The sequence below is a fragment of the Lynx rufus genome, unplaced genomic scaffold (assembly GCF_022079265.1).
Source record: "Lynx rufus isolate CCGP_SWC_20201006 ecotype Redwood Valley unplaced genomic scaffold, mLynRuf1.p SCAF_14, whole genome shotgun sequence".
Lineage (NCBI taxonomy): Eukaryota > Metazoa > Chordata > Mammalia > Carnivora > Felidae > Lynx > Lynx rufus.
Genome location: NW_025814828.1, coordinates 49028073 through 49041353, shown reverse-complemented (window position 1 = coordinate 49041353; position 13281 = coordinate 49028073). Strand labels below are relative to the sequence as shown.

Genomic DNA, 13281 nt, shown 5'->3' with positions numbered 1-13281 from the left:
CACTGATTGATTTGTGATTAGTGAACCAGCCCTGCAGCCCAGGAATAAATCCCACTTGATCATCATAAATAATTATTTTAATGTATTGTTGAATTTGATAGGTAGTATCTTGTTGAGGATTTTTACATCCAGGTTCTTCAGGGATTTTGGCCTTCACTTCTCCTTTTTATTGGGGTCTTTGGTTTTTGAATCAAGGTAATTTTGGATTCATAGAATGAGATTGGAAGCTTTCCTTCCATTTCTATTTTTTGGAATAGTATGAGAAAAGTAGTATTAATTCTTCTTTAAATGTCTGGCAGAGTTCCCCTGGGATGTCATCTGGCCCTGTAGTCCTGTTTGTTGTCCTGTTTTTGATAGCTTTTTATTTAATTACTTTGCTAGTTATGGGCCTGTTGAAATTTTCTATTTCTTCCTGTTTCAGTTTTGGCAGTGTGTGAGTGTCTAGGAATTTGTCCATTGCTTCCAGATTGCCCAGTTTGTTGGCATATAATTTTTCATAGTATTGTGTTAAAATTGTTTGTAGTTCTGTGTTGTTTGGTATTCCTCCTGTTTCATTCGTGATTTTACCTATTTGGGTCCTCTCTCTTTTGATAAGTCTGGGTAGGGGATTATCAATTTTGTTTATTCTTTAAAAGAACCAGCATTTAGTTTCATTGTTCTACTGTTTTTTATTGTTTTGTTGTTGTTGTTGTTGTTGTTGTTGTTGTTGTTTGTTTCTATATCATTTATTTATTCCTTCTGCTGGTGTTAGGCTTTATTTGCTCCTTTTTTCTAGCTCTTTTAGGTGTAATGTTACGTTGTGTATTTGCCACCTTTCTTTCTTCTTGAGATAGGCTTGAATTGCAATGTACTTTTCTCTCAGAATTGCCTTTGCTGCATCCCAAAGGGTTTGGACTGTCATGTTTTCATTTTCATTTGCTTACATGCATTTTTTATTTCTTCTTTAATTTCCTGGTTAGCCCATTCATTCTTTAGTAGGATGTTCTTTAACTTCTATGTATTTGAGAGCTTTCCAAATGTTTTCTTGTTGTTGATTTCAAGATTTATAGTATTGTGATCTGAAAATATGCATGGTATCATCTCGATCTTTTTGTACCTGTTGAGGGCTGATTTGTGACCCAGTATGTGATCTATTTTGGATAGTGTTCCATGTGCACTGGTGAGGAATGTGTATTCTGCTGCTTTGGAATGAATGTTCTGAATATGTCTGTTAAGTCCATGTAGTCCAGTGTGTTATATGTCATTCAGAGCCATTGTTTCTTATTGAGTTTCTGCTTAGATGATCTGTCCATTGTTGTCAGTGGGATATTAAAGTCTCCTACTCTTATGGTATTATTATCAGTGAGTTTCTTTCTAATATTTTATTTATTTTTGATAGAGAAAGACACAGAGTACAAGCAGGGGAGGGGCAGAGAGGGAGACATAATCTGAAGCAGGCTCCAGGCTCTGAGCTGTCAGTACAGAGCCCGATGCAGGGCTTGAACTTGTGAACCGTGAGATTGTGACCTGAGCTGAAGTTGGATGCTTAACCAACTGAGCCACTCAGGTGTCCCATCTTTCTTTTTGTTATTATTTGATGTATATATTTGGGGGTTCCAAGTTGGGGGCCTAAATATTTATAATTGTTAGATCTTGATGGATGGACCCCTTAATTATGATATAATGCCCTTTTTCATCTCTTGTTAAGGTTTTTGTTTTAAAATCTAGTTTGTCTGTTATAAGTATAGCTTCTTCTACTTTCTTTTGATTTCTATTAGCATGATAGATGGTTCTCTATCCCCTCACTTTCAATCTGCAGATATTTTAAGGTCTAATGAGTCTCTTATAGGCAGCATGTAGATGGATCTTTATTTTTTTATTCATTCTGATATCTTGTGCCTTTTCATTGGAGCATTTAGTCCATTTACCTTCAGAGTGGTTGTTGAAAGGTATGTATTTAGTGCCATTACATTATATGTAGTGTTGGTGTTTCTGGTTATGTTCTCTGGTGCTTTGTTGTCTTCATCGCTTTGATCTTTTTTTTCCTCCACTCAGATAATCCCCCTTAATATTTCTTGCAGGGATGGTTATGTGCTGACAAACTCCTTTAGTTTTTGTTTGGGAAACTCTTTATCTTTCCTTCTATTCTTAATGACAACCTTGCTGGATAAATAATTCTTGGCTGCATATGTTTCCCATTCAGCACATGGAATATTTCCTGCCACTCCTTTCTGGCCTGCCAAGTTTCAGTGGACAGGTGTGCTGCTAACCTTATGTGTCTACCCTTGTAGGTTAAGGCCCTTTTGTCCCTAGCTACTTTCAGAATTCTCTCTTTATCTTCATGTTTTACAAGTTTTACTGTGATATATCATGGTGTTTACCTGTTTTTGTTTATTTTGAGGGTAGTTTTCTGTGCTCCTTGGACTTGAATGCTTGTTTGCTTCCCCAGATCAGGGACGTTCTCATCTATAATTTGTTCAAATAAACCTTCTTCCCCTTTTTCAAGCTTTTCTTCTTCTGGGCCTCCTTTGATACAGATATTGTTTTGTTTCATGGAATCACTTAGTTCCCCAAGCCTCCCATTATGATCTAATAATTTTCTGTCCCTATTTATTTCACCTTCATTGTTTTACAAATTTTATCTTCTGCATCACCTATACGCTCCTTTGCTTCTTCAGTCCTCATTGTCACTGTTTCCAGTTTGTTTTTCATCTCAGTTATAGTATTTTTAAATTCATTCTGACTAGTTCTGAGGTCTTTCATCTCTGCAGCAGGATTTCTCTGGTGTCTTCTATGCTTTTTTTTCAAGCCCACCTAGTAGTCTTATGATTGTTGTTTTAAATTATTGTTCAGATATATTGCTTATATCTATTTTGAGCAAGTCCCTGGCTGTGATTTCTTCTTGACCCTTCTTTTGGGAAGAATTCCTTCATCTTGTCATTTTGAGTAAGTTTTTGTCGTTTGCATGTTTTAAAAGCTTTTTGTGTTTCCATCACCTGAGTGTACTGCTATATCAAAAAGGGGTCATACACTGTCTAGGTCCTGGCCTTTCAGGAAGTGTTTCTGATGTATGCTTTGTGCACTCTGCTGTTGCATTTTGGCTGCTCTTTCTCACTGGTTAGTCCTCTGCAGAGCTCATCCTGGCTTGCAATGGTGTGTTTGGACCTTTATGTGTGGTTTGATTTGTTTGTTTTTTTTTTTTAATTTTTTTTTCAACGTTTATTTATTTTTGGGACAGAGAGAGACAGAGCATGAACGGGGGAGGGGCAGAGAGAGAGGGAGACACAGAATCGGAAACAGGCTCCAGGCTCCGAGCCATCAGCCCAGAGCCCGACGCGGGGCTCGAACTCACGGACCGCGAGATCGTGACCTGGGTGAAGTCGGACGCTTAACCGACTGCGCCACCCAGGCGCCCCTGATTTGTTTGTTAAGGTAATCCTGGAAAAAAAGGAGTTGGGAAAAGCCTGATCCTAATAAAAAGAGAAAAGAAAAGGGAACAAAATCCCCCCCCCCCCGAGAATCAAAAAACTCTAGGATGATTCCAATGAAAATGAAAAGAAAAATAAGAGAAAAAAGAAGAAAAGAAAAAAGAGAAGGAAAAAGAAAAGAATAAAAATGACTGATTCAAAAAAAACGAGAAAAGGAAATGAAAAAACCAAGAAGAAACTATGAGCCTGATTACAAATGAAAAAAGAAGAAAGTCAACGAGTAAAAAGAACTGCAGGTGTTGTTTTGAAGCATTTGATTTTCAGTGCTCTTGGTACATGGGGGGTGCTGGGTGTGCTGGTCTTTTGAGAGAGAGAAGTCACTGTGTTGGCTCAGAGTCATTCTTGTGCCAGTAAACAGACAGTTGCCAGGCATGGGATGGTGGGGTTTGGTGTAAGTGTGTCTGCCTCCCCTGGAGGCCTCTGTGTTGCTTTCTGAAGTCCCACCTTGGTGTTGGGAGAAAATGGAGCTACCCAAATCTTTTGTCCCCGGACATGGTACCTCACAGCCCACACTGTTCAGGCAGCTCTCAAAGAATAGCAAGGGCAGTCAGCTCACCCTGTGCCATAGTTCTCCTGTGTTTTTTCTTTAGCGCTTAGCTGGGATTCTTAAAGGACCTGGCACCATTCAGATTGGTCTTGTCCTCTGGAATAGAGCCTCTCCACCCTGCTGATGAAAGGCTTTTGGGTGGCACCTTCAGGGTCCTTTTTCCTTGGGGAGGCAGTAAACCCTCTTCCAAACAATCTCCAGGAAGTGAATGTTCTCTCCCAATGTGTCTTGGAGATCTCTACACCACCCTGTGCACTCTGTGGTCAGCTCCCTCCTCCCCAGAAGCACATGCCACAGCTCCACTCTGGAGATTGTCATGCACTTCTACAACCTCAGAGTTTGAGCTCCAAATGTTGTTTGGAAGAAAAAAAAAACTGGGACACTCAGTAATTCTCACTGTCCAGTCCATGGTCTAGAGAGGCTTTCATCTTGTGCTAACTCAGTGCTGAACTTTCTCAACCCCTCTTTCTTTCTGTCTTTCCACGGAAAGAGTTGTCTCCCCTCTGCCACACTGTCTGTCTCCCCCAATTCACTCCCATGCACATTGCACCTGCCAAGCTGTCTCCCTCCAACTGTGGGGATCCTTCTGCCACACTGCAGATCTATTTCCTGGGTGTTCCAAGTGATCTGACCTCAGTATGTTTGAGGGACGAGGAAAGCCCAGGGTCCTCCGACTTCTCTTCCATCTTAATTCCTCTCACTCCCTTAATGCATTTTAAATTTGGATTTTGCTATTGATAGTTGTGTCCTAGCAATAAAGCACGTGTAAAATGAGATTCTATAAGAAACACTCATTTTATTTCTAAAATGGAATCATTTTTGAATAGATTATGTGATAAAATAGATCGTTTGAAATAATTTAAAAATCTAAGTAAAATTTCCTTTATGAAGTATATAAAATATAAAACCTTAAATTTTGTGTAAAATAAATATTTTATACTTTATTACTACTTTTCCACTTTATCAGATTTTAAATTATTTATTACTTTACAATTTGTCCTACTTGTTATATAATTCTTTCAGTATGTTTCAGCATAGGCTTCCTGATCTTTTTTTGGTCTGATGTTCTGTTTTTCATATATGGAGTTGATAGAAGAGAATGTGGTTTGAGGTGTTTTTCACTGAAGGTATGCATTTGCAGTGATCCTTCTATTTCTTCTTGCTTACTGACCTAGGTGTTTTGATATGATTGACTGAATTTAGGATAAGAGACTCTTTTCTCTTGTTATCTTGTGTTCTTGACCATTGTAGGAAAAAGCCCATGTACTCACAAAGTTTTCTTAGTACAACAACCCTGTAATAAATCCTTGATTTTCATTTATTGTTATTAAATGTTCTTGTTATTGTGTCCTGTATTGCTTTTTAGGGTTTTTCATTACCATTTAATATGTGAGATTCTAGTACAAAGCTTTTAAGTCAAGATAATATAAATAGTATATTTTGTGCCACATGCAACAAATGTTCTAAAATGGACACACTCAGGATTTTAACAAGTTTTTGGCAGTTTTTTTTTTCCTATAAAATTACAGGATGGATGTCGAATGGGGAGAACAATGAAGTATTGATTAACATAAGAAGCATGTCATTATAATTAATTCAGGATGCCACAGAATTAGGATGGCAAAGCTGTTACTGAGGAATACATGAAAAAAGTCATTCTGGTTCAAACTCTATTAATTTGGGTTATAGTATTCCATATTATAATTGTGAAAGAAATAGAATTTGAATATGTGAAATGATGTTTTAATATCCAATATATACTAGAATATCATATACTTCAAATTATGACATTTTACTGTGCTTTTTTCAAAGAACATTCAGTATTCTTAATTTCTAAAGGCACAAGATTTAATTTTTTTAATGTTTATTTATTATTGAGAGACAGAGGGAGACAGAGCATGAACAGGGGAGGGGCAGAAGGAGAGGGAGACACAGAATCCGAAGCAGGCTCCAGGCTCTGAGCTGTCAGCACAGAGCCCGACACAGGGCTCGAACTCACGAACTGCGAGATCATGACCTGAGCCGAAGTCAGATGCTTAACCGACTGAGCCACCCAGGCACCCCCCTAAAGGCACAAGATTTAAGGCACAAGTGATAGCTATTTTATTTTTTATTTACATTTTATATTTTAGTTTTATTTTCTTATTTTTTAAAGTCTTTTTAAAATTTTATTTGCTTTGAAAGAGACAGAGACCGCATTTAAAATATTAGTAGAAAAAATAACCAATTTCAGGAGAACCTTTATATGAATTTTATTTGGTTTTAATTAATTCTTTAATATGTTCTTGATAAAATTTGAGGCTTATGTGATGACTGACCTCATATTCTCTCCCTTTTACTGTTCACTGGCACTTCTAATTGATGTTGAGGAAGTAAATGAAATTACACTGAATTAAGTTAATTTTTATTTTTGTTAGGGACACTCATAAAAATACCCAGTTTTTAAAAAAATATATGATGAAATACAGTGGCTATAACATAGGGAAAAGATCCACAAAGGAGGAAGTGACCAGTAATTCACAAGAGAAAACATTAGGTTGGGTAGAATATTTATAAATATTACTTACAATGCAACAAAGTGAACTAGAAACTTTTACGTCAAGAGATACAAACTTGAAATGGTATAAATGTGGCTATACTGTGAGAAACAATGAGTACAGATAGAAGTAGTGATAAATGGATAAGGGATTATACTATAGACCTGACAATATTGATGATGCTTTCCTACTGGAGAAGTAAAGAAGCAGGATACCTAGATCAGACTAATCCTTGATGTCTGCCAATCCCACCACTTCCATTATAGCTATTATATTGAGCCTAAATTTAAAATCACTATTTTTTATATAGAAAATAGTCAATTATCAACAATTTCTTTCAGTTCAACCTATATAGGATTACTCCAAAACACCTTTAAAGTCCCAATTAGCATTTAGAGAAAGAATCTATAAATTTATCAAAAGGGAATAGATGGTATGCATTGATAGGTAAAATGTAAGAGCTGGGGATAACCATATTTTCCATTATCAAAGAGAGTGATCTCTAAACTGTAAAAAAGGGTAGATCGAGCATGGTTAAAGAAAAGAAAACCCAAGATATATGAGCACCTATCTGCTTTAAGAAGCCTAAATGAATTAAATCCTGGTATACTGAAATAATTTTCCCTGGCAGGTATTTGCTTGAAATCAGAGTGGACAGGAGAAATGGAAATGACACAATGGACAAATATATCAAAGGGGAAAAAATGATACATTCTAGGAATTATAGATTGGTGAATTTAACCCTAGGCAAAATTTTAGACAGGTTATTGAACAAGTGGTTTGTGTACTCTTAGAAAAGAAAGAGGTGATCACTAGGAACTTAATGCTTATTAAAAAAGAATGTCAAACTAGCTTTATTTCCTCTTTAACCAAAAGATGTATAAGGCAGCTGTTTCAGAAAACTGAGGTAGTCTTTGCAATCCTAAATTGCATTCATAGAAATGTGGTTGGAAGTAATCCGCTCTGTGCTGATTAAACCACTGGAATATTCTGCAGAATTCTTGTTATTTTAAGAGGCTGAGACATTGATGAACTAGAGACATCATAGAAAAAAGCAACCACAGTAGTGTTTAGGGTGAAAGTGTTTTTCTATAGGGGATGATAGGAAAGACAGGTGTTTGTAAACTATGGCTATGAGTAATGTAGAAGGAACCTCATATATTGAGAGAAGATTTAAAGCACAAGTGATAGCTACTTTCTTTTTTTTTTTTAAGTTTTGTTTTTAATTTTATTTATTTTGAGAGAGACAGCATGAGCAGGGGATGGGGGGAGAGAGAGAGAGAGAGAGAGAGAGAGAGAGAGAGAGAAAGAATCCCAAACAGGCTGCACACTGTCAGTGCAGAGCCCGATGTGGGGCTCAAACCCACGAACCATGAGATCATGACCTGAGCTGAAACCAAGAGTCAAATGCTTAACTGACTGAGCCACCCAGGCACCCCAGGTAACAGCTATTTAAAAATATTTCATGGGTTACCATGTGACAAAGGGATTTGACTGTTTTTTTTTCCCCAGTGTAGCTCCCAAGGGCAGAGGCTGTATGATTGTAGAAGTTACAGGGAAAGAGATTGAGTTCAATTAAAGGTAGAGTCTCCCCAAAATTAGAGTAGCTTAACATATGAATTGGCCATTATATTAAGAAATAATAATCTTCTCTTTACCAGAAGTGTTTAGGCAGAGACTAAATGGCCATCTGCCAGATAATGTTATAGAAAAGATAATTTTGGGATGAGGGAGATTGGACTAGAATTAGTAGTTCCCAAACTTGACATAGTATCAGCATCACTTGTAGAGCTTATTAGAAAAATACATTTCTAAAGCTGTATATATTTTTAATATATATTATATGTTATATAATATATATTATACATTATAAATTTAATAATTTAGATAATTTTCCTCATTAAAGTATCTTATTCACTCATGAAATTGGGCAAATGAATAATGAAAGCTTTGTTCAGTGGAATGTAAATTCCATGAGGATGAGGATCTTGTTTGATTTGTTTATAAGGTGTATTTCCAGTGTCTGTCATAGTGCTTAGCTCATAGTAGGTGGTCAACAAACATAGGTTTTAATGAAAAAACAATTATTCCATTAATAGCTGTTCACTGATCTCTATGACTTAATAAATTTATAAAATACAGTTTTATCCTGTTTTTACTTGAATCTTCAAGAGCATTTTGCTCTGTCACTGAGTTAGTTCATATATCTTATCTCTTGGTAGAGAACATTTAGATGTCTATCTTACAAAATTTTAAAGAAAAAAACAAACGATGGATTCTGAATAGATTATTTTATATTTAAATACATTTTATACATATACACATTTGACTAATTTATCTACTAGTTGAGTTTGTCAATACAAAGAAATGTAGCATCAAGGATTTTTGTCTGAAAAGGATGCTTCTTAAAATATTTCAAGACAAAGTTGGCATGTTCACATCACTGCTCAAGAGAAAATGCTCTATAGTTGATTGTTTGGACCTGACCATAACTACACCAGGTCCCTAGATAGAAAGGAGTCACAACTATAGCATAGGGTATTATTTCTCTAAAGTTGCCAAATCCTTAACAACTGTTGATGGAGAAGCAGGAATTTTGTTCTGACTAAAATTATGTTGATTGCTCGCCCAGTTTCAACTATTGTTTTTGCCATTTCACTTTTGTGACTATATGGAGCTAAATTCCTTAGGAAATAGAGGCTGAAATAACATAACCTTTATAGTGTTTTTGTAAACTTAAGTAAGTAATTAATCAAGGTAATTAGTTGTAGATACTAAAACTTATTTACATGCCTTTGAAGTACTATAGATTTTAGAAGGCTTAATAGTGAGAATGCAATAATGGCATTATAGTGGATATTTTGGCATAGGATTGTGGGAATTTTTTATTTATTTGTAGGTTTCTCATGAATACCTCATTTTACTTTAAGGTGAAAGAAATTTAAATTGTTCATCTTCCAACTTGCATTATACTTAAAATAGAAAAATAATTCACTCAAGTAGTACATTTGATAGAGACATTCAGATACATCACAGTCATAATTGTGTTTGTGTATGTGTGTCTATTTTGTCACTTTTGAGAAAAAGAATAATGACTTTGAGTATTTCCCTCCCTTAAAAGAGCTATGTAACATTCATGCTAGAAGAGTGAGATCTACTTCTTCCTGGTAGAATACTCAAGGGTTGGTCAAAAGTGAACTCAATTGTATCTTTATAGTCAGGTATCAGCTATTAACAATTGACAAAAATGTTCCTGATAAAGTACTCTGTAAATAGATAAGAAAAGCAAAAAGCAGTAATACTGAAAAATAGTGGCTAAGTGGACAATGCATGCAAAAGAGTGTTGACAGGACTCCTTAATGTATAGAGCCTAAGGCCTGTTGATATCAAATGACTGAAAAAAAGGTATGAATGTTACCATTTCAGGTGCTAGGTGAAAAAACAAAAAATCCCTGAGATCGGAAAGAAGGAATATTTGATGCTGCTTCTGTCAGATATTCAACGTACCTTATATTAGAATTTTTTTGAATAGCTATTAGTGATAACTAAGAAGAACCTAATAGAAACATTGTATTTAAGATAAAAATGTATTGTTAAGTGAAATTTAAAAAAAATTGCCTATACTTTGATCACAAAGCAGTTGGTTCCATTTCTCTTGTTTCTTCTTAGTCTTTAATATATATGTATGCATTTTTTCCATAATTTAAATCATAGTATACTTGCAAGGTTGTATTTTATGTTTTTTGCTTTGTAGTTACTAAGTTTTTCCACAGTGCTATAATATTTGTATTTTAATTAATTCCTATAGAATAGTCCATCACATATTCTGTAACTTAATTTACCATTCCCCTGTTGTTGGATTTAGGTTATTTATCATTCTTTGGTATTATGAAAGCATTTTGTACATGTAACCCATTTTTGCTAAACAGTTATGTCACTAGAATAGATTCTCAGGGGTTGAGCAGTGGGTGTGTATATTCTCATGCCTCTTGAAGTATATTGCCAAAATTATTTTCCAAATGGATCCTGTCACTTTATGGTGCATCTAGAAATGTAGGTGTACACCAGTTTCAGGTAGTAACTGCTGGCATTAAGTTTTAGAATTTTTAAAATGCTAATTTATTAGGTATAGTATTGTATTTCATCATTCTCATTTAAATTTCTTTTGATAGTTGGCAAAATAGTTAAATGTTTTTGTGACTTCCTTTATTTGTATTTCCTATATTGTGACTTATCTGTTAATTTTCTTTATCCACTAATCTATTAGATCTTAGTGGTGTTCTTATAGATGGTTAGATTAATATGTGTTTTAAAATATTAAGATTATGTCATATATGTTGCAAATATTTTCCATTTTTCTTTTTAATGAATTATTAGTTTTTTTTCTAAAGGAGTCTTAAAAAGTAAAAGCTAATTTGTATACACTATAAAAATGCATGAAGTTTTTAGTCATTGTTACTGATTTAACAGTTTTGGCCTGAGAATATTAATGGGGTCTCTTTGGGGTGAAGAATATTGGGCACCTGGGTGACTGAGTTGGTTGAGCTTCTGACTTTGGCTCAGGTCATAATCTCCTGAGTTTTGAGTCCCAAATCGGGCTCCCTGCTATCAACACAGAGTTTGCTTCCGATCCTCTGTTCCCCTCTCTCTGCCCCTTCCCCACTTGCGCTCTCCCAAAAAATAAATAAATATTTTAAAAAATATTTTGTTTATATGCTTAGTTGTGTTCCTTTGGCCTTCAAAAAAGTCAGATATTTGTTAGATGAATGACTGGATTTCTGGTAGCTATTACCTCTCTCTGTCATTGATTATTTGTTTTCTTTATGTCTCTGCTTTTCTTCTCAGAGTTGCTCTTCTGATTATTTTTCTTCCTATTGATGTTGTTTTTTGTTTTTATCCTTTAAGCAGTGGTTTCTAACTGGGGACAGTTTTTAGTTTTGTTTTTGTTTATTACCACCAGGAGACATTTGGCAATGTCTGGAGATATTTTTCCTTGTCACGGCTTCATGGTGGTTTTTATGAACATCTAGTGGGTAGAATCCAGGGATGCTGCTAAATACTCTTTAATAAACAGCCCCGTACACTGAAGAGTAATCAGGCCCAAAGTGCCATTATTTCTAAGGCTGAGAAACCCTGCCTTAAGTAACACAACTTTTCTTCTATCTACTTGCAAAGTATGGATAGAAAAAAGCAAAGCAGAAGTGATGATTGATTGTTTCAGGGAACTAAGAGCAGTAAGAAATGTTTGATTGGAGAAGGAAGATTACTAAGTCCCAAAGTTATGGTGTCTTCTCTTTCCACCTTAGAGTTGTGAAAATTTCTAGAGGTTGGGATGGGGAGCAGCTGCCAAAAAGAAATCCTCTTAGCTGGTAGTGTTGCTTACAAGTTTTCTACCATTATTTACTTAACATCTCACAGTGTTATATAAATACTCAGATCTTTATTGTGTTCTTATGGTTTACATTCAAAGTTTCATTGGTTTTGCTATTCATCATTCGTTTTTTTGTCATTTTGTCAGTTTAAAATGGCCAGCAGATCTACCTTTGCCTAAGAGAAGACTCCATTGCTCTTTAAGACTGGGATATGCAAAGGTTTCATTTTGTGTGTGTGTGTGTGGCGGGGGGGTGGCATGGTTCTAACTGTATTAATCTAGCTGCAAATCCATTCTTGCCTTAATTTTGCCTTGGCTTCAAAATTAAGCTATTATCATTTGTACTATATTATTTATGCACTAGGGTGAAATGTCACCTTGCTTCAATGTGGCTTTCCACTTATGAAGATCTTATGATTTGATTAAAATATAATGTATGGGATGTTAAATATTTTCAGTGTATAAGGGAATACTGGAGGAATTTCACAAAGCAAGTGGGTGCTTGTAAATCCTTACATGGAGGTTAAGATCTCCATTTTAGGTAAGTGAGAAGAATCTAGGTGGCATTGGAGGAGAATTGGACAGATTTATGCTTTCTTCTGTTTTTTAAGAAAATAAATAATAAGGCAAACAAAAAGCCAGGTGTAAGTTGACCTTATAGGAGATGCAGTTTCAAAAATTCATTGGTAACTAGTGGGAGAGCCTAAAAGTGGAGAACCTATAGAGAAACCTAGGAAAGATTGTTTGTTACTGAAAACTTAATGTGTTTTCATAGCTTCCTTTCTTTTTTCACTGTATAAATCTATTACTCTTGAAATATTAGAGACAGCTTCATATGGAGTGAATGGATTTGAGGAGGTAGGACAGGAGTTCATAAAATTCTCTATGTTATTTAAAAAAAGAAATTAATGTTTTTATTTATTTTTGAGACAGAGAGAGACAGAACACGAGCAGGGGAAAGGCAGAGACAGAGGGAGACACAGAATCAGAAGCAGGCTCCAGGCTCTGAGCTGTCAGCACAGAGCCTGATGCGGGGCTTGAACTCATGGACTGTGAGATCATGACCTGAGCTGAAGTCAGATGCTTAACCGACTGAGCCACCCAGGCACCCCTCCCTATGTAATTTTTAAGGTGTATTTTACTTAACCAAATATAGTCTTTACTATAAAATTCCTTCATGTTATAGTAAGATTTACCCATATACTTAGAGTGACAGTGTCTTTGACTGTAGTTTACCAAGAAAGGCAAAACAAGAATGTACCTGGGAAATGAGAGTACGGCAAACAGAAAATCAGACTTGTGGGATTTAAAAGAAGAGTATTCTTAGTGCTTTGTGTTAGTAAACTTGAGTTCATAAAA

At 35.4% G+C, this 13281-nt stretch overlaps 1 protein-coding gene across 3 annotated transcripts in view; it reads left to right on the top strand.

Moving 5' to 3' along the window:
• The window catches only part of BRWD3 (bromodomain and WD repeat domain containing 3), a 250993-nt gene that overhangs the window by 55685 nt on the left and 182027 nt on the right, over positions 1 to 13281 (top strand). The window lies entirely within an intron of this gene.